The sequence below is a fragment of the Cuculus canorus genome, chromosome 1, assembly GCF_017976375.1.
Source record: "Cuculus canorus isolate bCucCan1 chromosome 1, bCucCan1.pri, whole genome shotgun sequence".
In the NCBI taxonomy this organism is placed as follows: domain Eukaryota; kingdom Metazoa; phylum Chordata; class Aves; order Cuculiformes; family Cuculidae; genus Cuculus; species Cuculus canorus.
In genome coordinates this window covers 174,640,247-174,668,223 of record NC_071401.1, presented here as the reverse complement: position 1 = coordinate 174,668,223, position 27,977 = coordinate 174,640,247, and the positions used below count along the sequence as shown (strand labels likewise).

The 27,977-nt window shown below is 38.9% G+C and overlaps 1 protein-coding gene across 3 annotated transcripts in view; it reads left to right on the top strand.

Annotated features, from left to right (window-relative positions):
* The first annotated feature begins 1,749 nt into the window (after positions 1-1,749).
* The window catches only part of SLC16A7 (solute carrier family 16 member 7), a 91,726-nt gene continuing 65,498 nt past the window's right edge, over positions 1,750-27,977 (top strand). Inside the window, exon 1 of one of the 3 annotated variants that reach the window (XM_054056656.1) lies at positions 1,750-6,087. The gene's annotated coding sequence lies outside the window, so the exon portion shown is untranslated. Of the gene's footprint in view, positions 6,088-6,140; positions 6,407-24,825; positions 24,858-27,977 lie in introns of those variants that run through there. The other 2 variants (XM_054056639.1, XM_054056664.1) reach the window with 2 other exon arrangements.

Genomic DNA, 27,977 nt, shown 5'->3' with positions numbered 1-27,977 from the left:
ACTTAGGCCGGAAACCTTTTCCTTTCAACTGGCAGTACAGAAAATATCTTTGGGAACATTCACCTATTAAGTTTGTCTGAAGAGTTATTTAACTCATGTACCTACGTAGAACAGACGCCTTCACTCCCTGAGATACAGAGCACTGAATTAATTTTTGAGCACAGATAATGGAGGATGAAAGATGCACTCCTCTTATGTACATTTAGAGAACTTGACCAGAAAGAGATGTCAACACCTCCCTCTGTTCACAAAGCTTATAGCAGTACTTGAATCTCAGACTGTTATGTAACCTGAGACTGAGTAGAGCTATTTATTCCCTGCTTTTCCTCTTGAACTTGGGGCAGAGTATAAAGGATTCATGAGCAAGAGAAAAAGGTAAAAAAATACGTATTTCTATCCTAATTACAAGGATGCTTTCCTGGGAGCGATGCTTTGTTACTTCTATCTCTGTATATTACCCTCAGTATTATTTGCACTGTTTAGGACAACATATTATCAACATCTTGTTAGCCGATAATTACTAATATACTGGACTCTTATGTAATATATATTTAAGAACATTCTAGAATAAGGAATTTTTTGGCTATTTCTCTTTCATCTTCATTTAAACCCTAATAAAAATATTTAAGTCAGGAAGAAAATTCTCCTATTCCCTAAATACTTTTGTAATCTCATAGAAATAGGCATATCTTATAAGACAATAGTAGTAATTTACAGTTGTATAACATCTAAACTAAGAAACTGATATAAACAATGGATATAACTGGCCCAGAGTCTATCACTAGGATTATACTGGCACAATGGAAAGATGAATCAGGCCTCAAAATAGCATAAGGTCATTTTAAACTTTGAATGTATGTAAGCATTGAGATTTTGGCCTTATCTTATTTTAGCAGTCATAGAACGAGATAGGTCACTACTTAAAGTAGTATTTACAGAGGCACACCATTAATTCATGTCCAGAACCAAGCAAGAAGAGTTATTAAATGGTATCAGTTTCCTTGCATGTTCATGCGAGATTTCACACTTTCCATAGACAGAAATTTGAGAATTATAAGTGGCTTGAAAGGGAAGATGTTAGTAGGATTTTTCTAATATACAGCTACTAAGAACAACACATTCTTTTACTCATAGACATGGGCCTTTCCCTCTCTTCTCTGCGCTCACAGCAGGAAAACCAGAATGATACGGTTATTTTAAGACAAATAGAAATTTCAGAAAAAAGAAATTATGTACCCCACAGAAGACCACGGTCAGTATGGCAGCAATAGTATGTAATGGTTGCACTGGCAGTATAAACACATCAACTGTAATTTAAGAGAGGGTCACTGTGTCCCTTGGATTCTGGTCAGTTGTCTTTCAGCATGATCCTTCTTCACTTTACTGCAATAGTGATTTCTACAACTGAATATGTCAAACTGTATTTCCAACAGCATCTTGAATGCTACTTCATAGCTGACAGGCATGATCTGCTACTGTATTTTCAGCAGTATTAGACACAGCACTGATCTGGGAGTTGAGCTCATCAGTGACCTACCTGAGCTGCTACCTCCCCTCTAGAAGGGAGGTTTATTATCTCTCCCAGGTTTCCAGATTGCTTTTCTATTATCTATTTATCTTGTACACTTCTACCAACTACCTGCTTCAGCTGATAACTGCCAGCTGCCTCAAATTCTCTGTGATGCCCGATAGAGATCTTTTGCAGTTGAGTCTATTGCTGTAGTTACAACATGAAGCGTTCTGTGTCTGCAGGAGCTGTAAAAGAAAAGAGTTTTATTGAGCCTGGAATGGACATGGTTGATGATTATAGAGAAATGTTTTGGATATATTTTGTCATTAGAATTCTACAGTCTAATCATATTGATACGAATTTTATCACAAAATTTAAAGTATACATATCTCTCACTTACAGAACTAGGATTAAAGTTTTATGCTAGTGACAGAGTTATCTGTATGTATTAATGAGGGTGGAGTGAGACAAAAGCTAAAAATAATTAGTTGTTGATACAAAGCTTACAGAAGATTGCCTAGATGATTTACCAATAGAATCTCAATGATAATACCCTGTGTATCTGCTGGAGACAAGGAGCATGCACACCACACCAGCTTGCATGGGTACATGAGAGAAGTTTGTGTTGCATATTTATGGAACAGAAATCAGTTCAGAAAAAAAAACTCCAAACCAAACAAACCTATACTCAGAATGTAATCCTATGTAGACCAGGCACACGATTATACACATGAACGCTTCAGATCCAGACTCTGTGACTAGAAAGCGTAACCTGTGATGTAGCAGAGGATTTGAATCTTAGAAGGGGACCTGTAAAATTTTGGATTCAAATGAAACTGCATGACAAGTGGCCTATGAGGGAAACGAACTATTCCAGTAGGAGATGTATCCAAATGATTAGTGGATAGACTCACAAAAAATAGCATCAAGTATTCAACATCTACAGTATTTTCCTTGATGAAAAACAACTCTTAAATGCTTTTCCTGTTAATATCACTAAAAAAACCTCAAGCTGTTAAAAAAAGAAACAGGAGAGTGGAGAGTGTATAACATGAAACCTCCTAGAAGTCTGTTTCACTATTGAAGGGACACAGAATGAATAACCAGAAATGTGACTTCTTTTCACACATATGCAATATAGAAATGTTTGTTTAATTCCTTCTTTACAGTTAGATCACTGAAAAATACAATATCCCACACTCCCATATAAAGACACACTTGCATACACATCCGCACCTTAGCAAGCTTCTTGAAATTCACACATAAATAATTAATTACTATCACTAATAAATCTTTAATTCTTACCCTAGGAGGGTGGATATGAACATTCTTACTTTGAGTAACGGGCTTCCTACACTGAAGGTGCTTTGAGATTGGAAAGATGTAAAATGCTGACAGGGTTTTTTTTTTTAATCTGCAACAGGGACCCAAATAATTTCAGAGCCTTCATTCTGTAGTAGCTGCAGAAAAGTGCATTCACTTTAAAAACCTGATGCCACTCTTATCAAGGTCAATATAAAAAATAAAACCATAAATCAACTTTTAGTCTGAGGGCTCATGGTAATTTTTGTGACTTTAAGCAGGATGCAGACACTAAGCTGTATCTAAATTTGTGCCAACTGTAGGCCCAAATCACATGCTGTTATAACAGCATCTAGCATATGCTCAGTCTCTGCCTCGGAACAGAAAATGTAAAATGTGACGAAGCACACAGCAACATGAGCTCAGTTAAGACGCAGATGCCTTTCCTAGAGAGGGTGTTCTGGAAAGAGATATAGAAAGAACTACTCAAGATACATACGTACATACAGAAAAAATATATGTCTATGTAATGTTTAACATATGTTAATGTAACCTACTATTTCTATATAGCTATGTTAATATATACAGTAAAAATAGAAAAGCAAATTTAACGTATAAACAGCAAATACATCCAACTGTACTGTATGTAAGCACTGTAATATATATACTGTGCAGTACTATGTACCGTAGCAAATACTACGTACATGATATACCTTATTACATATATCACTGTTTAAAATCTATTGTCTGTAAAATATATTGTATAAATACATAAAAAAGCCCTATACTTATATCTATATAACTACGTGTTTATTCAAGTCAAGGTACATTAGTGGAGGAAGCAGAACCATAGAAAACAGGGACTATTTATATATTCATGTATTTATTTTTCAGCTCCCTTTGAAAATCGCTTTCCAAGCAGTCTATAAAACAGTATGTGAACTTTAATATTTCACTATAAAAGACAATGTAGCCATGCTCTGCATTTTACAGGAACTTTCTGGGGTACTATACGGCCTATGGTTTTCTTCAGGACATAAAAAATAGTTTGCATATGGAAGAGAGCTTAACATGGGTGTAAGGCCAATCAACTTTGATTTCAGCAGTACCAGCCTTTCTATGAAAGGTCTCACAACAGATTCCATCCTAATTAACATGGTTTTAATCCTGTTATTGTGGGGCTGGCTGGAAGTGACAGTGAGTTTTACCATTGACATCTGTACCCGGGCTGTCTTTGCTTGTATGCCAGAGTCACTGCTTAACGTTTGCTCTTCCCTCTGCTTGGCTCAGTGGGCCCCTCTTGGATGCTTTTTGGTCTTCCAAAGCCTGCAGTGCAACCTGCTGCCAGGACAGACAGCACGACTGTAGGAATGCTGGGCACAGCTTCCCTGCACAAACTTGCGCAAGAAATGCCTGACACTGCTACCTAAATTAATGCAGCTGTGGCTTCCATGAGCTACCCTGGCAGTGACCATGGGTGTTTGCTCCTATAAATGTCCCTGGATTCAGATACATAATTCAAGCATTACTTAGCTTATGTGGTGTCGCAAAAATAACTCTAAACTCTTCAGTATTTTTCAGGAATAAAAGTGTTTGCTGTGTCTACCAGTGAACTACTTACTGCTTCTTCCAACTAAGGGGCCAGGATCTGCCCAGAGACCGCAGAGACCTGGCTGCTTTACAAACAGGTGAAAAACTACTCATGCCTGGATCTGAAAAACTTGCAGTGGAAGCAGATGATACACAAAGTATAACAACAGTATCCCAGAGAAAGAAGGAATGATAAAATGTAACACTACTGAGATTTGTAGGTCTGTATCTTCTGGTTTAATGACTGAAGTTTGTAAACGTAGAATAATCCCTAAGGCTTCGCGCACAAAGCAAACAGATTCATAGGCAATGGAATTTGTCCTTCAAGGTGCTGGTCCTTTGTGGGTGGGTTCTTTGATGTGTTATAGGTATTGCCACTTGTGCTGCAGCCTTTTTTGTGGGTGCCATGCTCCTTTCCAGATTATTTTTTCGTTCATCGTGGCTGATGCTAGTTAAGAGTTTCAAATTTTGTTAATAGAAAATAAACAGACAACCCTATCAAGTCCTTCCCTTCTCGCTAACTGGCTCAGCAAACTGGAATATCCCCAACTACAACATGAGTTTTCTCTTTCTGTCCCTAAATGGTCAGTCTCAGGTCCTATTACATCTTTGAAAATCCTATTAATAAAGCTCTCACTAAACAAAGAACACGCAATAAAGTTAGAAAAACACCATCACACGATAACCACATTTACTTTTGTACACACTTTGCAACATAGTGTCATAATGTCAACAGTTGTAATTACTTTGGCCTCCTCACACTAATCTAAATGTTGCATGGAATGCGCAAACTTTACCCATGAGAAAAGGCATTACGGTAAAGGCTTTAGTTATGCAATTACACGATTGCATTCTACCTCTTTCCCTACAGGATTTTAGTCTTAAGGGCAGATTTTTTGGGGGGTAATTTAGTGATCACTATTACAAATATAGAATCATAGAATGGTTTGGGTTGGAAGGGTCCTTAAAGATCACCCAGTTCCAATCCACTTGCTATGGGCAGGGACATCCCACTAAATGAGGCTGCCCAGAGCCCCATCCAACCTGGCCTTGAACACCTCCAGGGATGGGGCAGCCACACCTTCCCTGGGCAACCTGTGCCAGTGTCTCACCACTCTCACAGTGAAGAAATTCTTTCTAATGTCCAGTCTAAACCTGCCCCTCTCCAGTTTATACCCATTCCCCCTCATCCTATCCCCACAAGCCCTTATGAATAGTCCCTCTCAAGCTTTCTTGTAGAAATATGTAAATGATATATGCAAAACAGTTTTTATAAACTTTTTTTTTTTCTTTTAAGGGACAGAGAAAGGGAGCGAAGGAAGAGGTGATCAAGATTTTAACCAACAACAACTCATTGCTGACTGCCCAAATTTCAGTTCCTGCTTCCGAAGTTCCTGCACGCATCAAGATCTCTGTTAATTCCTCGTGTTAATTCCACGAGCCTTTTCGCAACCTTTAGCTGGAACAGAGGTGAATACAGTGAAACAGAGTGACATCTGCGGCACCCCTGCTCCCGCGGAGGGTGGGGCCGGGGGTGGGGATGCGCGGACACGTCTCGTGCCGCCAGAAGCCAAGCGAGGCGCGCGGCCGGCAGGGCTTCTCCGCGCTCTCCCGTTCCGCGGCCATCGAACGCCGCCCCGCCCGCTCCTCCGAGCCGAGGGGCTCCGGCGGCCCCGGGCGGCCAGGTAGGCGGCGGGCAGGGAGGGCTCACGCCTCCCGAGCCGGCTCCGTCTCCCCGGGGTTGGGCAGCCCGGGAGGCGTCTCCTCCGCAGCCCCCGCCTTCCTCCCCCCTGCGTCTCGGCCGCTCCCCGGCAGCGCCCCCGGGACAGCCGAGCCCCGCAGCAGCACCGGGGGTGCCTCCCCGCCTCTCCCGCCGCTGCTCCGCCGCCGAGGACACCTCATGGGAAATAAATAAACTCATTGCCCCCCACTCAACCCCCCGCGCGGCAGGGAGAGGAGCCGGCGGAGGCTGCGGGATTAGATCCAGCCCGAGCTAGAGATCAGGTAACGTAACCTACCCGCCAGGAGGGAGGAGGAGCGGCGAGGTCGCTCCGGGGGATCGAGAAAGGGCTGCCGCAGCCGGGGCTGCCCCCTCGCTGTGCGCGCCGCACCGACAGTCACACGCACACACCCACCCGAGCCGCCCCCAACGCAGGGATGGAGGGAGGGAGGGAGGGATGGGTGGGAGAATGGAGGGAGGGATGGAGGGATGAAGGGAGGGATGAAGGGATGCGCGGACGCGCGGCGCCGCTCTCCAAGCATCCGCTGCTCCGCGGGCGCTTACGCGGGGCAGGGCGGCGGGGCGGAGGCCGCGAGGAGCTGGGAGAGCTCGTTCCCGGCCTCCTGCCGCATCCCCGGGCGCTGCGGCGCCGCCCCGCCCCGAGCCGCGGCCCCCGGAGCTCTCGCCCCCGCTGGAAATGTGGGCGGCGACGGCGGCGAAGGACGAAACGCTCTGCCTTGCCTGCCGTCACCAGAAACGGGCCTGCAAGAAGAGCGGGTGTCAGTGCCCTGTGCTCGGGGGGGCCACGGGGAAGGGGGTCTGCCTGGACCCTCTGCTGCACGTGTCAGCTGCAGCGCCAGCTGCCCTGCTCCGGGCAGCGCTGGACTCGCCACCGCTGGCACTGCTGTCTCCGAACATTACTGGCTTTACTTAGTGTTTGTGTACACTCCCGGCATAACTGGTATCAGAGCTGGGAAAATACTCCTTCATCGCTGTTCTCTTTATTTGACCTCTACTATCGCGCAGTGGACTCAAGGTCCTCGAAGGGAATGGTCTGGAGAGTTTCGCTGGCAAGGGGCAGTCATTCCAAGAGAAAAGGATTTCTTTGTGCCCCTGTGCCCCGGGATTGTGTCTGTCGAAGTGGCCCCCACAAGGCACTGAAGCAATCTTAGAAGAGACCAAGAAGTTGTTTTGTTCCCATTTCAGAGACCACAGGGTCCCCTGGTGCTCCTGGGAGAGAGGGCACTGCTCATTCCTGCCGTGATGCAGAGCTCACGTGGGTTCTCAGCTGCTTTTCCAGTCAATTGGATAGCAAAGTAAACAAACAAACAAAAGAGTAACATTTAGAGATGGCTGGTTGTTTTTTTCAGATGCCAGCCTCAGCTTTCAGTAAAGCAATCTACTGAAATTATTACTGAAAGCTGTTTTGGGAAAAAGAAACTGAAGGAAGCTGGTGCCTCAAGGAAGTATCCATTCTTGTTTCATTAGTCTTTATAATAATCACTCGTGTGACATAATAATCACCCATATATAATAATGACCCATAGTGACATCCAACTGTGACTCTCAAATTACTTATCAAATAGTACTGAAATAGGTGCTTGTAGCTTCCATTGCAGGAATGGGGCCATAAACTTAACAGCACACCAGCTGAGCCAAGAACATATTGCCTCAGCTCTGTCTAGATGAATTGTGAACAAAAATTAGTCTTTAAGACAGGAGAATTCCTTCAAAATAAACAGAAAACTGACAGACTATTCAATAAAAGTGGCAAATTTATCTGGGAATAATGTACAAATGATTCGATTCTTATTTTTAAAGGCAGCACTGTCCTCTTTCTGTTGTTGTCTGCTAACTTTGAATATCATACTTGAGAATGAGTGCTGAATATCTATTCTTTCCACATGGGGAAAGAAATTTGGAGAAGATGATACTCCAGATGTTTCTAGTATTTGTGCAAATCATGGAAGAACTATGATTCCATGTATCTGTAAGGCCCCAGCTAGCTTAGTTTGCGACATAGCGTTTACAATGTAAGTGGCTTCAGAGCAAAACTGCTCATCATTTTGAATAGGCAAGCCGTGGCTGGAGGTTATGGATTTTCTTCTATGGCAGCAGTAACTGATTTTGCTTAATGAAGCCTGCCTTGTTTTATTTCTTTGATGGCGATGTGGAATAGCCTAAATATCAGCTGTGATCTCCATGGAAGGTCACCATGGATCACAGAAAAATAATTTCACATGTTTTATGGGTAGGAAAACTCTTTGGATTTTGCAGCAATACAACTGATCTGAACAGGTATTTTACATGTAAAGGAAGAGACTTTGAAATATTACAAACTCAAATACCAAAAAAAAACCCAGTACTTAAACATTGCAGCTCTGCAACTGCAGAGCAGAGAGGTGGAATTCTGTTGCAGCAAATTTCAGTGTAAATTAATGCATCATTAACAGTATACAAAAATAGTCTAGTTCCAGCTCTTTAACCTAATTCTATGTTATTCAGCTCACTCAGCTCCTGCTATGGCAAAATCTTCATTCTAGAGTCTAAGTTGTATGGAGTCAGGAGATTTTGTGGGCGGCCTTAAACGAGATGATGTTTTTTTTATGGACTGGCAAGTTAAGGGAGAGAAAAGAGCACTGGTCCTTGAATCACAAGCTGATGGTTCAAAAGATGTTTTTCTTTCACTACTCGTCTTTCTTCTATTTTGTTCACTAATTCATACTTTTTGTTTATTTCTTTATATATTTATACACATATAGATATATAACTGGTACCCTTTTTTTAATTAATTTTTCTTCATTTTAGAAAATATATCCTCTTTGGTATGCCTTGTTTCTGAAGTAAATTATCTTGTCCTCTTCTTTACGATGAGCAGGTGGTTGTAGTTCCAGTAACTCTGGTTATTGTTGGGGCCTTTCCAGTTCATGAAAAGAGACTACAGCTCACCTGCTTTTTTTCCAATTGCAACATGACAGGATGCTTGTGAAGAATTGACTTTTTCTTGAGTAGATGTTTGCTTTAGCAAAGATGGTGTCTGAGTATAGTCCTCAATTAATCATATCCTTTACACCATTTGATGGAGTCAAAGCTGTCCATTTCATTATGTGAGGATCTATGCTGACTCTTAAGTTTCAATGTCAATATGACTATGAAAAAGTAATTATCTTTTGATTTTTTAAAAAAGGGGTTAGGTCATAGATGTTAATCGTTGATAAAGAACGTTACCATTTTCTGTATCTGTCCATATAATATATATGGGCTAATGTTTACACAGCACTGAGGAGGAGGATGGAAAGGAAAACAGAACCTCATTGACCAGTTGTTTTATGTATCAAAGGAAAATGAGCGACAGGCTGTGTTCCACACATACATCTCGGTCCAAACCCGCATTCCTTGACTTGCATGTATTTGTGAGCTGTTGTGCCAACTTTCATAATTTTATTGTGAATCTTGGAACATTTGAAGAAATGTTTGATGTATTCAAACAAAAGTAACGGGGATATAGGTGTAAAGGGATAATATTGCATGACTTGAGGAACAGAGGATGTTGAACTAAATGACTGGGAAACGCTACTTGGCTTTACAAACTATCACATATTTCTGATGTTTCTTAGAGGTCTTACTCTTGTTGTCAAGCAAACAAAATAATATTAAGCTTTTATTGAAGAGCAAATGTTTCGCCGACCAGATCACAGTGGCTGACACACTAGATACGAATCTAAGTTTGTTTTTTTTCCTTGCAATCTCAATATTTTTAATTCATAATATTTGTGTCTGGGAGATGACTCATCATCACCAGCTCAGTCTTCTGTTGATTGTATTTTTAATTTTAGTTTATGTAGTGTCTTTAAGTAGTTCATTTATTTGTTATATTCAGGGTCAAGCTACCAGTTATAATACATGCTAATATTTTTTTGGGGGACATGGTGCTTTCCTGTTTCATGACACTTGCAGTAATATGTAATCAGAGGTGCACATTAAGAGTATTTGACAATAAAAAAAGTAAGCATTTTGAAACGGATATTAACATAACTAGGGCAATTAAAATGTTCTTTAAAATAAAGGAGGAAAACTAATGGAAAAGAATGGGACCTTAGTATGTTATATTATTTTCCTCTGTGACTGTATGACTTAAGATCTTAAGAAATGGAATTAATGTTAATTCACAAAGTCAGGAAGCACTAGAGACCAAACTTAAGCCTGATTAGTTTTTTAAGTTAGCTGTTAATGTTTTAATTTGATGTCATGATTATTGAATGTGAAGTATCATTTTTTTTCTCTGCTTCACCCAACAAGAAAGCAGTACTCTGAATAACAGTATTAATTGTATAGAATTGGCTAATAACTTCAGACTGCAGGCAACTTATACTTTTGAGTCAGCTATTGACAAACTGCAGAAAGCCCAAACATTTTAGAAGGTGTAGATGGATTTGATATTATTTTCATATGGTTACCATGAAAGGTAATGACAGCACCTGATTTAAATGGGCAAAGCATGAAACTCTATTGATTGGAGTTGTCCAAACACGCAGAATTGTTTAAACAGTGTTTGCTTTCTTCCAGCCTGAACATTTATATTTCCCCAAAGAACACTTTCCAGTTGTTTTGACAGCAAGCTTGGTAGTTATTTCACTTTTATCTCTCTTTAAGGTTTTCCAGTGGAGGACTCATCTATAGATGATGATCGAGGTGCAGTGGAAACATTCAGAAAGCCCATTGCCCAAAAGATGGCTCAGAACGCATCTTGTATTTCATGCCTTTTCTTATTGTTACATATTTTTAAAAGTTCTGGGCCTTTAAAATAGCTCATCTTCCCACACCTGCGAACAGGCTCCTGCTGTAGCTCCAGGCATGATCATTGTGTAGTGCCCTTCCATTATACGGCCTCAGTGACAGCAAACTGTTGTCAGCCCTCCCAGGTCTGGCACTTAGGGATAGTGCATATGACAAAGAGTTGTAATGGTGTTATAAGTGGATTTGACGTCAAAGAACTTCAGCCATTTGCTGTCACTCCAGTGGTGGTAATGACAGTGCAATGATGTATGTTTCCTTTTGCGTGTGTTTTGTGCAATAGAAATCAGTAAAATCAGTCACAATCCACCACTGCATCATTGCAAAAGATAGAAATGATTTTATTTTCATATAAATAGATTAATTAAGAATTTAGTATTCATGCTTGTCAGTCATCATTTAGACACTCTTGCAGTCTGTAGTACAAGCAAAAAGGAAATAAAAAAGGTATGTCAATTTCTCTCTTGTTGAAGAATCAAACTCATTCTTTCAATTTCAGACTTGTATTTCTCAGTGCTTGTTTAATGATTTCAAGAAATACTGAGAGCATATTTATATTTTACAGTACTAAAAACACGTGAAGAAATAAACCAAAAAGAGCTTCTCTGCTGACAAAAGTGGCAAAAGCAAACATGCAAAATGCGTATTTGATTTTTTAAACAAAATCAATTCCTGCTATAACAAATTTGATTAGTATTGCAGAAAGAGAAATTTCAGTGTATGCTTTTGAAATTAGTTGTATTAGATTTTTCTTTTTTATCATCAGAAATTAAGTGCTTTGTAGCATTTGCCCAGAGAAGTTGTAGATGCCCCCTCCCTGAAGTTGCTCAAGAACAGATTGGATGAGGCTATTGGGCTACTGGAAACCTGATTTAGTGGAAGGTGTCTGGGCTCATGGCAGGGGGACTGGAACTGGATAATCTTTAAGGTCCCTTCTAACCCAAACCTTTCTATGTTTCTATGTTTGTTTGGTTTTTTTTTCTTTTTCCAAATCTCTAGAACAATGATATAAATATTTGGTGATGAGGGTTAGAATGTATGAAGTCACACAGGACTATGCTCAAACTACCAACTCTAACAACTTTGCTTCTGAGAGACATAGCTTCTTTTCTCTGCTGATCTTACTGAGAGATGGAAATTGGAAAACTTAAAATGTAGGCCATCTCAATAGTTTGCCATGCTACTGAATTAAAATGCCAAAGGAATTGTGATTAATAAATTGAGCTCCTATAGTATGCATTCTTAATTTGGCCCTAAGGGTGAGTTGAAAGACAAAGAAAAAAAGAAAAATCTAATGATATAAAGTCTATGATGATAAAACCTATGGGAGTGTAGGTGTATGATTTCTTATCAATTGGAATTTTATGTAGTAAATTCCTTGACAATTCTACTTCTGCCACTGAGTAAATATTTTTCCAGAAGTTAACTGCTTTTGCATGCTATGCCAGGGATGGATTTGGGTCTGAAATTGAGTACTGCACCCTGTATCCTCAGCACGGCCTCCTGATGATGTTAAAAATGGAAACTGGTGAGCTGCAAACTGTAAACTGGAACTGAAGACTGCTTTCAGAGTCAGAAAAAATGTGTCGAAGATAGAGACTCAAGCTGGCTGATCAAGGGAGTTGCATCTGGGAGCCGGTGGAGAGAACAGAATAGTCTGTGGAGGGAAATTGGTGCTGGAAGCTGAAGAAGGCAATGGGCCTATCATCCCATTACCAAACCCTTTTAAGACATACATTTTTATAATGATTTATACATAGTGTTAAACTAAAGGCTTCCTTTCTGCCCTGAGCAATTTTTGACATCTCTGCTCATTGTGTCACACAGAGGTCCTAACTCTCTGTCTTCTATTAGGCAGCCCCTTTCCTTTCTTCTCACCGACACTACAAACTCAATAGCCCACAATTATAAGCCAGAACACCAGACTTCAGCAAGCAGTGAGAAAAGCGTGTGTATTTTGAGACCTCCGGGTTGTATATTTAAGTAAAATAGGTAGAAAAGAATATGCCATAATAGCCTGTATTTACAAAGCATGAAGTATGCATTGTGTTTGTGAAGAATAAGAAAAAAGGAGAACCTGTTTTCTTGTTCTTGTGCAGGTATAATTATATTGGCTAGAGGCATAAAGCAGTTTTTGTTCCCATGTTTTTCTGATGTAGTTAGCCAAAAAGAGATGTTTTGATGTGGTTATGTCGGATATGAAGGTGCTTTATTTCAATTTAGCTTATTTCCTCATTCATATATAACAATACTAGAGCATTATGAGATCCGTACATGGCCTGTGTCAGTTTAATCTATATTATAATAGTGGTTTACAATAGAGGTTTATAAGCAAAGCTAATGAACATAAGGGCCAAACTCACATGAGATAGAAAAATCCAGGAAGGGCACTTGCAACTGAAATCTAAAAACATTGTGGTATTTTCCCTCAGTCAAAGAATATATAAGCATTGCTTGATTGGCATTTCCTCTGTTCCTGTGACTCCAGGTCCAAACTTGGTCTCCCTTCTTCTTGTGCAGTTCCACTGAATTAAAAAGTTTTACTGGTGGTTTACACCCAGTAATGGCTGAAGAGATTCTTTCCGCTGCTTCTAAAGACTTCTTGTGTCTTTTGGATCATTTGTCTGGTTAGTTTAAGTGAAAGCTATTTCTTATAATGATTATAAGACTGTCCTAGAGGGACCTTGACAGGCTTGAGAGATGGCCTTTGCAAACCTTACGAAGTTCAACAAGGCCAAGTGCAAGATCCTGCACCTGGGTCAGGGCAATCCCAAGCACAGATACAGGCTGAGCAGAAAATGGATGGAGAGTAACCCTGAAGAGAGGGACTTGGGGATACTGATGGGTGAGAAACTCAACATGAGCCAGTAAAGTGTGCTTGCAGTCTGGAAAGCCAAACATATCCTGGGATGCATCAAAGGAAGTGTGACCAGCAGGTCACAGGAGTTAATTCGCCCTCTCTATTCTGCTCTTGTGAGATCTCACCTGGAGTGCTGTGTTCAGTTGTGGAGTTCTCAGGACAGGGAGGACATGGATCTGTAGACTGAGTCCAGGGGGAGGCCACAAAGATATCAGAGGGCTGGAGTACCTTCTGTATGAGGACAGGCTGAGAGAGTTGGGCTTGATTTAGCCTAGAGGATAGAAGGCACTGGGAACACCTTACAGCAGCCTTCCAGTACTTAAAGGGAGCCTACAGGAAAGATGGGGAGGGACTCTTTATCAGGGAGTGCAGTAATAGGACAAGGGGTAATGGTTTTAAGGTGAAAGAGACTTAGATTAGATATTAGGAATACATTTTTTACTGTGAAGATGATGAGGTACTGGAACAGGTTGTGCAGAGAAATTGTGGAGGTGTACAAGGCCAGGCTAGATGAAGCTTTGAGCAATTTGATCTAGTGGAAGGTGTTCCTGCTTGTAGTTGGGGGGTGCTGTGGTAGATGATCCTTTCCAACCCAAACTATGGTTCTGTGATTCTCAAAATGATTTCTCTGTTTCCAGATGGGTACTTTCTTGTGTCCATCTTCTCTGTCCTTCTCTTCCGCTCCTTCTTTCTGTGAGAGCATTTTCCTTCTCTCCATTTATTAGAATGAAAAAAGGTAAAAGATCAAGTCACTGTTCTTCTTTGCTCATCCTAGTAGCATACTGGGTCTTCCACGCTAAAACTGGAAACCGTCAGACATGCTTACTTGTTGGATAGTTTATATATAGCATAGATGATGTTCCTCTATAATAACCAGTATTTATTTTTCTTAATGCTATTTTAATCTTTAGAGTTACAAATGTTTACATACTTTACCCTTCTGTTTTTTAATTCTTCCTTTCAGGTGCTACATTTAGGGTAAAGAAAAAATGTAGCCTTGGACAAATGGCAAATGCAGAAGGTGAAAACAGAGTAGAAGAGAAAAAGACATTAATCCGAGGAAACATTATTTTAAGGAACTTCACAGAGACAAATATATTCCAGCTAGCAGAAGTGGAATAATGTATCTTATTTTCAGTCACAGTGGTTTTTAGTTGTCTTCAGGTTTTTTAATTTTTTATTTTTGGGAAAGGCGTAGAGGCAGCGTTGACCTTTGCTTTTATTATTTCTGTATGCTAATTGTATGCTGCAGCAAGGTTTATGTTGTTGATGAATAGTTTTATTGTCTAATTATCAAATAGGTGTGCACTTCTGGCAGTGCTGTTGTGTATATTGGCATATCCATCAAACAAGATGTTAATAAAGAAATTGATATGAAATATGATATGAGAAAAATAACAAACAATTGAACAATACAATTCTCAAACATTAATATTGCAACCTTGAAAATAAAAGGCGAGTATTGAGTTCTGTAGTCTTTGTTTAGTCTGGTGGTTGAGAATCTCTTGACTTTCAGAAGCACTTTGCAAATAATGTAAAACACATTAAAACCCATTATGCTTAGGACTGTAAAATCTAATAAAAACTAGAACCATAATTCAGATTTACTTGAGCAATGATGGCCTGTGACCTCAGTGGGAGCCAACATGGACTCTGTGGTATGGATTTGTTCAGATCCTTCAGCAGTGGGTGGGTGAAAAGGGGATTGTTTCTGACTTATGGCTTGTGCAGCACAGGGAAGCCACATGCCAGCACGCAGCCTGCAAATGCATCCCACTGTGCATGTTTATTAAATTGATCTGCTATGTGCAGGCAACTCCCTCTTATGTGTGCCGTGAAAAAGGAGCTCTGTCATATGGAATGCGAATGTGTCGTGTACATCCACCAGCGCCCACATGCATAAGGGAGTGTTGATCCAGTTGATGGTTTCCAGCTCAGAAGTACTTTTGTGATTAAAATAATAATAGTGGCTTCCATTGTTATGCTTAATACTGAAACTGATTGTTTTATGCAGCCTGGAAAATACAGTCGTATTACATTAGTAATGAAATAGGGTACAAAATAAGACAATAGGATTGTCCTTTCCGTGATTCAAATAGGTTCTGCTTCTGAATGTGATAGCGTAGAAAAGTGTTAATGAAACAAGATGTTCTTACTTAACTAGGTAATCAGCTTGTACTTCTGGATATGCTTTAGCATTGCTGATATATACCTAAAATGATGACTTAAATGATATTGTTCTCAATGCAAATGTATTTTAGTCACGTGGCTATGCTATTTCTTTTTCTTGTGGCTATTTCCTGAAAAATTAGCAAAGCTATTGTAGCTGCCACGGCCAAGCTTACTTTTAAATTATTATACTTGAATTGCTAGTCTAATAGAATAGGATTCTGACAGAATACTAAATGTTGTGTTTATTGAAGATCTAGAAGATGTTTCTAACTTTAACAAGGTAGTTACAAATTTTTTCTTTCCTTCTTTTTTTTCTTCCTCCTACATTTACCAGTTTTATCCCAGTTATATAAATACAACAGGGTTTGTATGCAGCACAACAGTCTTGTGAAACCTAAATTAGCCACATAAATTAGGATCTGGAATTTCAGTGTTACTGGGTCTTGGGTAGGTAGGTTGTTATCTCTTAATAATGAAAGATTAAATCCTACTTTTAAATCAAACCTCTCTTCTCACTAGCAATTGTACAGGATAAAATCGGAAGTTACAACTGTATGCTGAACAGCCTATTTTATAAGTACTTTGAACAGCAGTTATAGTTGTTTTGTAAGCAGAGAATCTTGCATTCTGGTGTCTTTTCAAGGAAGCATCTACTTGCTTCTCATTATGGTAACTGAATATACATAAGTGAGGACGTAGTTTTCCAATATAAATAATAGCGTGTATATATACAAATACACAAGCTGATACAAAAATAGGAAGAAATATGCGACATGCTGCATACTAGGAGATAAATTGGGAAATGAAGAAAACACTGGCAGAAGAAATATGAATATATTATTTTGATGTTTCAGAAAGTTCTGGTGTTGCAGTATGTTATTTACTGCCTATATTTATCTGCCATAAGTACCATATATACATATGAATGTGTTTTCCATATGATCCTTTTGCCTTCTTTTGAACAATTCTATGACCAGGTATATAGAAGAAGCAGTGGATACTTATGGTAGAAAAAAACCAGTGTTTCACACCAGGAGAACAACATGAAAGAAAGCATGGGACTGAAAGAGGTCGACCTGCATGTTGGCAGTACAGGAGTGAGGAGATGTAGAATCTGGACCCAGTAAGAAAACAAAGGGGTCAAATGCTTAGAGAAGGCATTCCACTGTCGTTGCTTTGACTTAGCACATGAACTGACAGAGCTGAACAGATGACTCTTTAGTCAGCATTTAATAGTTAATTTAGCCCCCTGAAGAATGAAGAACTACTGTAATCGAGGAAGTTTTTACTCATCCAACCAAAGCTGAGCAGGTTCTGTTTTCCAGTGCCAAGTGGCTAAGGTTGTTTGCTTCATAGCTGTTCTCACTGCTCCAAGGGGGAGTTTGAACTGTTTGGTCAATCCCTGCTGGGCTCATTAACTTTGTGTGTTTGTTTCTGTTGCCCCATTGAGAAGAGAATGGTTTGTATTTGTGTTCCTAAAAGGTTGGAGCTGAATTATTTAACCAGTCCCCACTGAGCACAGAACCTTTTGTATTTGGTTGAACTCATGCTCCCAGGGTCATTTTCATCTGCTCCTCTGACCTTGCCAGAGGGAATCCCTGTTTATTTCTTCATGTGGTAGAACTGTTTATCTGGGCCCTGCTGAGGATAGAGATGGGCGCTTACTTTCTGCTGCAGATGGGAACTGTGAGAAGCTCTTTCTTGTCTTAGAAAGAGAAGATTTTATGCAAGAAGTTTTGTTGATTTCTTTTTCTTTTTTTTTTTCTTTCCTTTAAGGAATTTGGAATTTCTTGTCTGGGAGGGTGTTGCAGTGGTTCTTCAAGCAGGACTAGGAAGGCTGGTGAGAGCTGTGAGATAATTGAAATTCTTTGAAGGTGGCAAAAGAAGGAAAGATACATGATATAAACTATCAGGCTTCTGGGCTTTAATTCTCAGGCAGTCCAGCAGTGCATTGAGTCATTTTCTGTCCTGCTTTTGAGGAAAGCCATAGTAGCATGAGCTACCTAAAAAATCCCACTGTGCCTCGAAGTGGAGTGAATACAGAGGACTGTTGGAGCACTGGCTTTAATTTCAGTCCTAAAATGCAGCAGCATAAGGATTAGATCAGATTGAGCAGTTTTATTGTGGACCATGTGCTGACTTCTGAGAGTTGGTTTGTTACCTCTAGGGTTACCATCTTTGAAAAAAACCCACACATGCATAAAATAACTGCTCTAGAGCTACAGCGAACCTGTACATGAATCTGAATCTTTTACCTGTGGTAGCTAGAAGTGTTGTATTTATCTCAAACAGGCATACTGAAGATAGCTTGAAAGAAGCCTATCAGTCCAGAAAGCAAAAAATTGAGTTGTAAGGGAAAGGTGCTGTTGTTTTGGTGTTTGGGCCAGCTGGGAGTTGCATAAAATTTATCTGTCTCTTGAGGAGCCTTAGTTGGCAGGACTTGTGTGGATTTCTGCCCATAAAAAGAAACCTGCTTTATCCTGGTAGGATCTACAGTGAAGAGTTGATCCCTCCAGGGTGAAAGGTTCTGCCAGCACAGCTGCCCCTCTAGGCAAAATAGAAATATGTTGTACTGCACCCTTCAATAACCATGGGTTATATCTCCTTGTCTTTAAACAAATTACTTCAGCAAATGCTGAATATTTTTATCACTATGCTTATATGTTAAAGTAATATATACCTGAGTACAACTGCCATCTTCCGACTATAATATACACCTACATTTATTGCTTATTTGTTTTAAATACCTCCCTTAGTAATTTGGCTGAAAATATGAGTGTACTCCCAACTAACATAACATGTACTTGGCAATTGATGTATCTGCGTGTAAATCATAAACTTTCAAGCTGGAGACCATCTTGCATTTTCTACAAGTTGGAAACAAATATTTTTTTGCTCAACATAATAATTATGCAACTACAAAGATTTGCAGGTTTCCATAAGATGCGTACCATTAAAAATTAAGATGCCAGTAAAGGCAGTAGTATCACTCCATTCAAGCTCATTTTCCTTGTCCTTGCTGTGTCCTTACTGCGTCTTCTTCCCTCTGAAAAATACCCTTTCTTTTCAAATTCACTGTCTTGTTTACACACTCAATTACACTGAATTAGATTCACACACATTATCTGATCTGACTAGAAAAAGAAAATATTTTTTCTACTTTGAAAAATACACTTACCCACAAATAATTTATGAAAGACAAAGGTAGTTAATTGGTATAAGAATCTATAGTGATCCGTGTAAAATAGAAAAATTGCAAACATCTTAGTGTTTTGAACATATTTTGTTTTCATGAGCAATTGCAGTGTTTTAAAAATGTAACCAAGTTAGTGGCCAAGTTTTTCCTTCCTTAAGGCATTAAGTGATATTCAAATAATCATGGCTTAACTCAGTCCTAATAAATTTGCCTTATTCATACAGATACATTTAAATATGAGATAGTGAGGATGACTGTAGGGGAATCAAGACACCAGGGGAAACATAAAGTATCAGCTTTGTGGTGAATAAGCCTTCACTCAGCCATAGAGTAGATTTCCCTACCCTGGACTTTGTATGTTGGTAAGTTTTTGAGTTAGTAGAGCTGTTAGAGCAAGGAGAGTGAGACTGCCAGCCTTTGAGACTGGAGAATTAGGGTGGAATGGTGGAGGGAGGGCAGTGAGTGTTCAGGTGGAGCAGGCTTAAGTAGCAATCACCCTTGAGGAGGTCTAGGAGCCTAAGGGGCTGGTGGAGGAGTGTGTGTTTTTGCTGCAGTGCCATTGCAAGGAGCACGAAAGTACAGGTGGTGAGAAGGAACCTACTGAAATCTCTCTTCAGACTGTGTGTTTGCAGCTTGTGCACAGGCATGCGCCGCCCTCTGTGTGCTGCAATTTTTAAACTGCCAGCGTGTATGGCTCATTCTCAAGGGTGGCATGCAGGAAGGGAGACATACTGGAGACAGAAAATCTCTTGTGTTTCTTATTACCTGGATACAGAAACTCTATCTGGTCCTGCTGTTGTCCCTTCATGGTTCCTTGTGGTCTTCTACATTCATTCCATGGTATCCCTAGATGCTAACTGCTGCCAAAGTGTGCTTACAGGAGAACCAGCCCAAAAGGCTGCATATTCACACAATGTTGGGTAATGTGATGTGTAACATACCTTGCAGATTTGCATTTTTTCATGCCTAACACACTCAAACTTGTGCGTGGTCATACTATATGGCTTATCTTATCACTCAAGGACTTGTGTATCTGTGGTTATCTAAGCTAACAAAATTTCTGGCCTGGATGATACTGCTTTTTAAATAATCCACAGAAAGTAATTTTAAATTAATATTTTTTTTTTCCTGCAAATGTATCTAATATTGAATTCTTGAGCTTATTATTTGGTAGTATCTCTAGGAAACAGTTACTGTTTTTGTGGTCAGTTGTAAGCAGTAGCTGATGCATAATCAGTATCTGTGTCGTCAGAGACAGCCCTAACTATTTAGTTAGTTACCTTGAGTAAAATGCTGCCTCTACTCCAGTGTTCACATGAAATCATTCTTTGTACCAGGCATTTTTATGGAATTTTAAAATGCCACATATTCAGCTATCATGAAATACAGACTCATGAAATTCTGGAAAAATATGATACAAAGTATTTATAAATTATAAAAATTAATATGTTACTAACAATTTAATCAGCGCAGTCACAAATTGGCTCTAAAAATGTTGCCCCTCCAATTCTGCAGCTCTAGGTAACTGTGCAGTCTTTATGTTAGGTAAGCTGTCCTCTATGTTGTTTGTAAGGCATTGAACATTGTTTCAAGTTTTAAAGAGATGGTTGATGTAATAACTTAGTTGACTAAATTGTGAATTAAAATCATGCATACGAAATTTGTCACTGCTTTTTTTTTTGTGTCTAAGAAGATGGTTAGAGATTTGCTTTTGCTGTATAAGACTTGATTTGAAGATTTACTTTCAAAAAGGATAGTATTAGTTGTCTATGGTATGTACGTAAAACATGAGATACTTTACCTGTACCTTACATAAATTGTCTTCTATGTAGCCATGATAGCCACAAAAATGTTTGTAATACAATATTTCTGAGTTACACTTTTTACAAACACAGCAACAAAATATGGATATTGCAGCACATGCTTTTTAGAGACTCATTACTTAGCCAAACAATGTATTTTCCTCAGCAATAAGTAAAGGATCACAAAATTTCAGATTGTAATATAACACTATACTGTTAAGCTGTGGATCTATTTCAAAGAAGATGGAAACAACATTTTTAGAATCTAGAACATGTATTTTTCACTTTCTTATTTCATCAGAGTTAAATAAACATATAAGGAAACCTTCCTCCTACCTACCCCAAAACATTTAAGATTTAAAAACATTGGATTAGGAAAAGGAACTGCTTCATTATTTCCAGTTCCCTGGAATACTAAGAAACTGTATTATGAGCATATAGGGCTGGGTTCATCCAAATGCAGGGTTCAGTAGCACAGATATCTATAATTCAGCTAGTTATCTAGACTCACCTTATATAATGGAGAGATATAGGCATTTGTAGGCCAAGTATCATTTCATTATAGCTTAGATGCCTAAAATAGGTCAGTGAGATATGTCCCCAAAGTTAGTTTCTGCTCATTGACTATAAATCAATCTGAAATCTAGGTATCCAGATCACATGTAAATGTCAGCACTATCTAATGGTGGCTGTGATTAATCCCACCTTTAAATCAGAGTCCCAAATTGTGTGTAAGCCAAAGAATATCTTGCAGAACTTTATTAGAAACTTAAATCTCCTCTAAAATGTGAAAAGTTAAAACTATATACTAGTGAAGTAACAGAAGTTCAGATTGTCACCCAATATTTTAGGTCTTGCAGGAAATTAGACTAAAAAAAAATTCACACCAACTGAATGTGGTTTGTGATCAAACCTCCATTACTAGAACATTCCTCTATATAGCTTTAAGTACTACGACCACTGCTAATGTAAAGCATTCTTTCAAGAAACCCAGCATCCTTGGATTGTGACTAAAGGAAAAAATGTGCTGTAATATCAATGGCTCTGTGCAAAAGAGGTTATTTTGTAATAAAGATTTTTTTTTAATAGATATTGTACTTGAACAGATATTAGTATATAGCAAAACTGAGCTGAAGTTCAGATTGACATCCAGACTAAGGGGTTATGGTGAACTTACTTCAATTTTAACAGTTCAAGCTCATGATCTTGAAAGAAAATATCAGCCTTTTCCTGGTGTCTGGCTCTTTTTTCCAGGAAGGAACTGTTAAATTTAATAAGTATGCACCTCTGTGTGAGTGGGCAGCAAGGTGCACTAAAGCAACTACATCTAGGCACCTATCTCAGAGGAGCTCTTGAGTAGCTGGATTTGTATTATAGTTAAAAAAAACCCCACTGCCATTATTATTCACAAAATGCACCACCAGGTTGGTCTCATATGGTAAGTAAAGTAGTAGCTCTCTTGGTATGTGTAAGTTTTTATAGACAATGGTCCAATACAGTGTTATCTTTTATTTTGCCAAGTTCAAGCTGACGGTGAACTGCAGGCCAACTGCCTGCCACTGGCGTGCCCTGCGCCAATTAGCTCTGTCACTCAGAAGCAGTCTTTAGCTTTAGCTCTGACCTTCAATCTCATGCTCAGCTCCCTGAATTTAGAAGATCAGCCTCAGTGCAGGCACAGATTTAAGCCCTTCTCTTTGCTCTCTGGAGTGGAGGAGTGAAAGGCAGCTATGTTCCACCACTGTGATGCCAAAATGATGTGGTGCTGTGCTCGCTGTCAGCATCACTAGAGGAGAGCTGTGGGCTCACCTTCTAGGGATATAGCAGTGGTACCTGCTTTTTGTGACTGCTTTTCATGGGTGCAGAAATCTTGAGGCTGGGGGTGATTTTCTTTTCCCCTGCCCCAGGATGGGATGGAAATCCTGTGGAAGGAAGGGCCTGCCACCGAAAGGCACGGCAGGGTGGGGAGTGGCTTTGCTGACACAAGTGAGAAGCTGTACCTGGGACTAAACATAAATTGTCAAAATCTAACAGAGGATGTCCAGCATGACAATGCTATGCTTCCTATTTCTCTCCAATAATAGGAAACACAGTATTGTTGTCACTGCAAGGTCTCAGTCAAGAGTTCAGCAACACATGTTCACTTCCTTTTTTGTCCTCTTCTTGTGTGCTTGTGTCAGCAAACACATTCTCTTCCTGCTGTTGTCCTCAGAGCTGAAACCAACACCCCTTGTGAGTAGTCCTCCTTCAGCCTGGCATTAGAGGCATACCTATCACGGCCACATATTGTCTCCAGTATTTCTCATACTTCCCAAAGGAACCATTTCAGATTCAGATTAAAGTTTTAGACAGTACAGAGATCAATTAAATGATAATATTTTCTCATTATTAGGCTGGTCTTTTTCTTTAGCAAGCTGTTATGTGCTTCCAGTAGTGCTAGAACTTGTCTCACTTTTCATGCAAAATTGCCACAGGTCTCAGAAATGCAGATCAACATTAGCATAATTATTTTCAGGTAAATTAAGAAATTCATTGAGAGAATTGCTTCTTTCTCTGCATATTCAAAGTGGTGGGCAGTGGAAGTAACAGCAGTTTTCTCATAAAAGTTGTCTCTAAGACTGCTAAAATTCCCACGTCTAAGAGCATTGGGACTTCAGTATCAGAGACACAGTGAATATATAAGACAAGAAAAAGTTTCATTTTTTTTAAGCTTACTTGTCAGAATGTTTTTCCACTTCGTCTGGCCATGCAGTTTCATCCTTTCCAGCATTTATTGGGTCAAGTCAAGTAGGGTGTGTGAGACTGGTGAAAAAAAGCAGTTGTAATTACACAATACAGCTTTTTGTTTGCTTCTCCAACAAAACAGTTAACTTTTTGCAGCTAAAAAGGAAGGGCTTTTGATGTGAACTTGTAAAAGCATTTTGCCCAGAATTCTTGAGTGAAGTTATAATCAGTTTTAAGGTACAACTTGCCTTCTATGTATAACTTTATTTCATTATCAATATTGCAGATTATTCAATTTTTTTCCTACACAAAAATAGTGAGTTTTTGTAAAACTTAAGAAACAATGGAAAATAACTGTTGGAGCTCTGAAGCAAGTTCTGCATCATCTCCAGTGAAATTGAGCCTTTTAAATAACATAGTGGCTAGCATTGCTTATTAATACAAAGAATTTTCGAATTGCTCTATAAAGTCTAGTGTGGTATTTTACTATGCCTATAAATGGAGCAGTCTAAAAAAAATCTAAGTGAATTGCATATTTACTGTTAATTGCTGGACAATTTTATACAAGTGAGAAAAAACAAACAGGTTTTGCAACATGTAGTCTACGTTGAGTGCCTACAATTTTGCTTTTAAGCTTCTGCTGATAATCTTTACAGCATTTTTATTACATTTTTAGTTTGTTGGCTTGTTGAACAAAATAATATTAATGCTGATCTTAACTTACCATATGTTTTAAAAGGCAGGTTCATACCCAGCATCTCAATACATGCTGAGCTCCTGTAGCATTAGGAACAAACTATGTTCAGGTGCCCCCTGTCATTAGCACCCAGTTTAAAGGTTATAGAATCTAAATACAGTTTTGAATGTACACAGAGGGTGAAAAAGAAAAATTCTGTATGTCAGACAAAGGAAATGTGAAAGAAACCCTAAAGAGAAACTTCTAAAAGAAACCAAGGGTGCTCTTCTGTGGGGTTGTGCTCTGATTGTTGAGCTCCACCATAACCTCTTATACCTCAGTAATTTGCGATGCTTGGTGGTTTGGCAATTGGTCACACAAAATAAACTGTCCAAACATAATGTGTGATAATCAGCCAATCAGGTCTCCAAAGAGTCTTTAAAGGTTCAAACTGAACAAAGGCTCTGTATCTACCAAGTTCAGATTATTGTCTTGGACAGCAGCTCCCTGCCAGGTAATGCGCTGATTTTCTATTTCCTTTTAGCTTTACTTTGAGGCAGAAGGTGGTTTCAGATTACTGTGGTAATCCATGCAAAACTAATTGGCTAATTAAATGCAAGACAAGTCAATGCACCAGTGCATGTTACACCATATTTGCTATTGGCTTTTTAATGATTATCTAGGATATGTTGACGAAGGAGTGTGAAGCACTTTAAACAAGAAATATTCTTACACTCTATTGACTCCTAAAAAGTTATAGCAAGCATTAACGACTGAATGGTGACACTCCTATGTCTTGTCAGGCTTTACAGATTTGATTAACATTTTTTTCTCATATATTTTGCCAAAATTTCTAAGAAAATAAAGCGTTCAAAGATCAGACTTGATGACAGAACAGTGGTAAAGAGCGCAAGCAAAATGTCTGGCAGAAATACGGCTTTGAAGAAGCCTAAGAAGCTCACAGCTAGTGTGGAAAAAGGTGAATGAAGGCAGGAGGAAGATTTGAAGACAAGTTTGATGTAGCTGAAGCAACAGGCAAGACAGTTGATTGCTGTGGCGGCACGTATGGAATGAAGACTAGAGCCTGGGCTGACAGGGAGAATTAATCCCATGTGTTCACATAATTTATAAATTCACTATCAGTTTTACTTACAAGACTAGTCATCATTATGAACATCTTATTTTCATAAGGAATTTGGAGGGTAGCAATAACATAATCCCTTGCATGAAATGGAGAGATGGAATGAAGGCTATTCAGCCTCACTGGACACTTACACAGTTGGTTCTCCTGCAGTGCCAGAGATTTTTGTAATAGAGAATGAGGGATGGCTTTAAAGCCAGCATGTGAGTGTATGTTTCACTCAGACAAGTAACCTTATTTCAGTGTTTTGCAACCTCAAAACTCAGTGTCATATATGTAGTTTTAGCTGTAGGCATTTTAAAATTATTAGATTCCTCTAACTGAAGCAAGAGCAGAAGTAATTTCCAATTCTGTTTCTCATACATAAGAACCCCCCCAAAACCTCCAACCAACCTAAACAGTTTTGCCAATAGTTAATGTGCTAGCAGGTTTATAATGGGTGCTTATACATAATTTTTGGACTAAAGTTTACAGGTTTTATTTCATGCAGATAATCTAGTGATTTTTGGTGCTCTTTTTGTCATCTCTACTGTCAAAGTTTAAAGCCTCAAGGTCTAATTCTTTGCTTACTGAGCCTAAAACTGATTGTAAAGCTGTCTTGGATTTTACTAGAGCTGGGTGATGGCATACAAGCCAGAATTTTGACTGTCATCTTCAGAACTCTTCTCACATCAAAAGCACTGTGATAGCTTACGACATAATAAAGCTATGGACTTAAATGGGTCAAATTGCAAAACAAAAATGAAAAACCAGTCAATGGTGACAGTTTTCATGCTTCTTTCCCAAGAGATATACTTATAACTTTCTTCATATTTTTAAAATTGTATTTGCTCATATATTATTATCAATAATTCTACATCAAATGCTATCCATAAATTATTTATTAAAAAAGAAAATATTGGAGAGATAAAAAAATAAGCAATAGTTTGTTTTTCAACAGTGACTGCAGCCATAGTGTTAATTCACATGATCCTATCCTTATGTAGAACTCATGTTTTGTAACTCTCCAAGAGTGAAACCAGTCACTGTTGGTAAAAATAGAAAGAGATAACAGCAAAGGTATTCCTGCAGGGCAGTGGTAGAGAGGTCCCTAGATCCTTACATAAAGGACTCATGCCTGAACAAGCATTATTTTGTGACGCTGCATGCAGTCTTAGTGGAGTTTCAATATGAGGAAAATTTATTTTGCTTTAACTTACCTCCTAAAAACCCGTTATTTCAGACTGTCACAGAAAATGATTTACTAGTACAACTCCATATCCTGAAGATGGAAAGTAATTGAGGGAGGACCTCCTCCCCCCACCCCATCAACCTCTCTCTTCTCCCCAAAGTCACAGAGAAAGGAGGCACTGTACTTGACCCAGATAGGAGAAGAAAGCAGGAGAGTAAAAGATGTGTGTGCAGTGTAGTTATAGACGTTATAAAACAATCACTGCATGATGTTTAAAAATCGCTTTGTGGTGTTTCTACTGAGATATTCCATTAGTATGTGATGATAATGAATCATGATTGTACTTCACTGAGAGCTCTTCCCATGACTGTGTACTTTTCTGATTTTTTTTTAATTCCTGTATATTGCACGTGAAAAAAAGGGAGAGAAATTACTTGAAGAACATAACCAGAATAAAAGCAACAAAATTAAAGTGGTACTTAGAAGTGAATAAACTTTTCAACAGAGTTTTATTTCATTTTGTCAATATTGTGTTTTTCAAATTAGAAGTGTAGCTTTAAATATATTCTTGTGAGCAATGCGAAAAAATGCCTTTTAAAAAAGTCCCCAGGCAGTGCATATGTGTTGACAAAAGAGGGGGGAGGGGGGTTGAACTCTTTTTTTTTTTCCCACTTCTGTAGACATAGCTTGTCTACAAAAGTTAATTTGAGATATAGAATATTTCCAGCTAAAGATAGAGATTGAAGCGAGACAAGCGTTTCTTTATTGGTAAAGCACTCAACATATATGCAGCATCTCAGTTCAGCTGGCAATGTTTCTCCCAGATCTAACTCCTACACATTCATATGGTAAGTCTTTGGAGCAGGGAAAAGAGCCATCTGGTCATTCAAACCATCACAAAACTGATGAATAAATTTCTTGTAGATGACAAATGGAATTGGTCATCAGCCTCAAATAAAATTGCCATATGTGATATTAGGTCCTGAAGATCCTGAAAACAGACAAAACACTCAACTATCTTCATCAGATTTCCACTTAAAATACTATTTTTCCATTATACTACAGCAAATTAATAGCATATGTTTAGCAGCAGTAAATTGTAATTCCTACATTTCTGTAATCACAAAAATGTCAGTATGTGTGATGTGTGCTGATACAAAAGCTATATACCATATATATGCCAATCATATAAATTATGAAAATTATAAACTGTATTTGTCCTTGTGCATTAGATTTTAATATAAAGACTGTGATTTACATGGATATTATATAGCACATTCTGTGTGTAAAACAGTAATAATGTCTGATGTATGAAAAAGCTA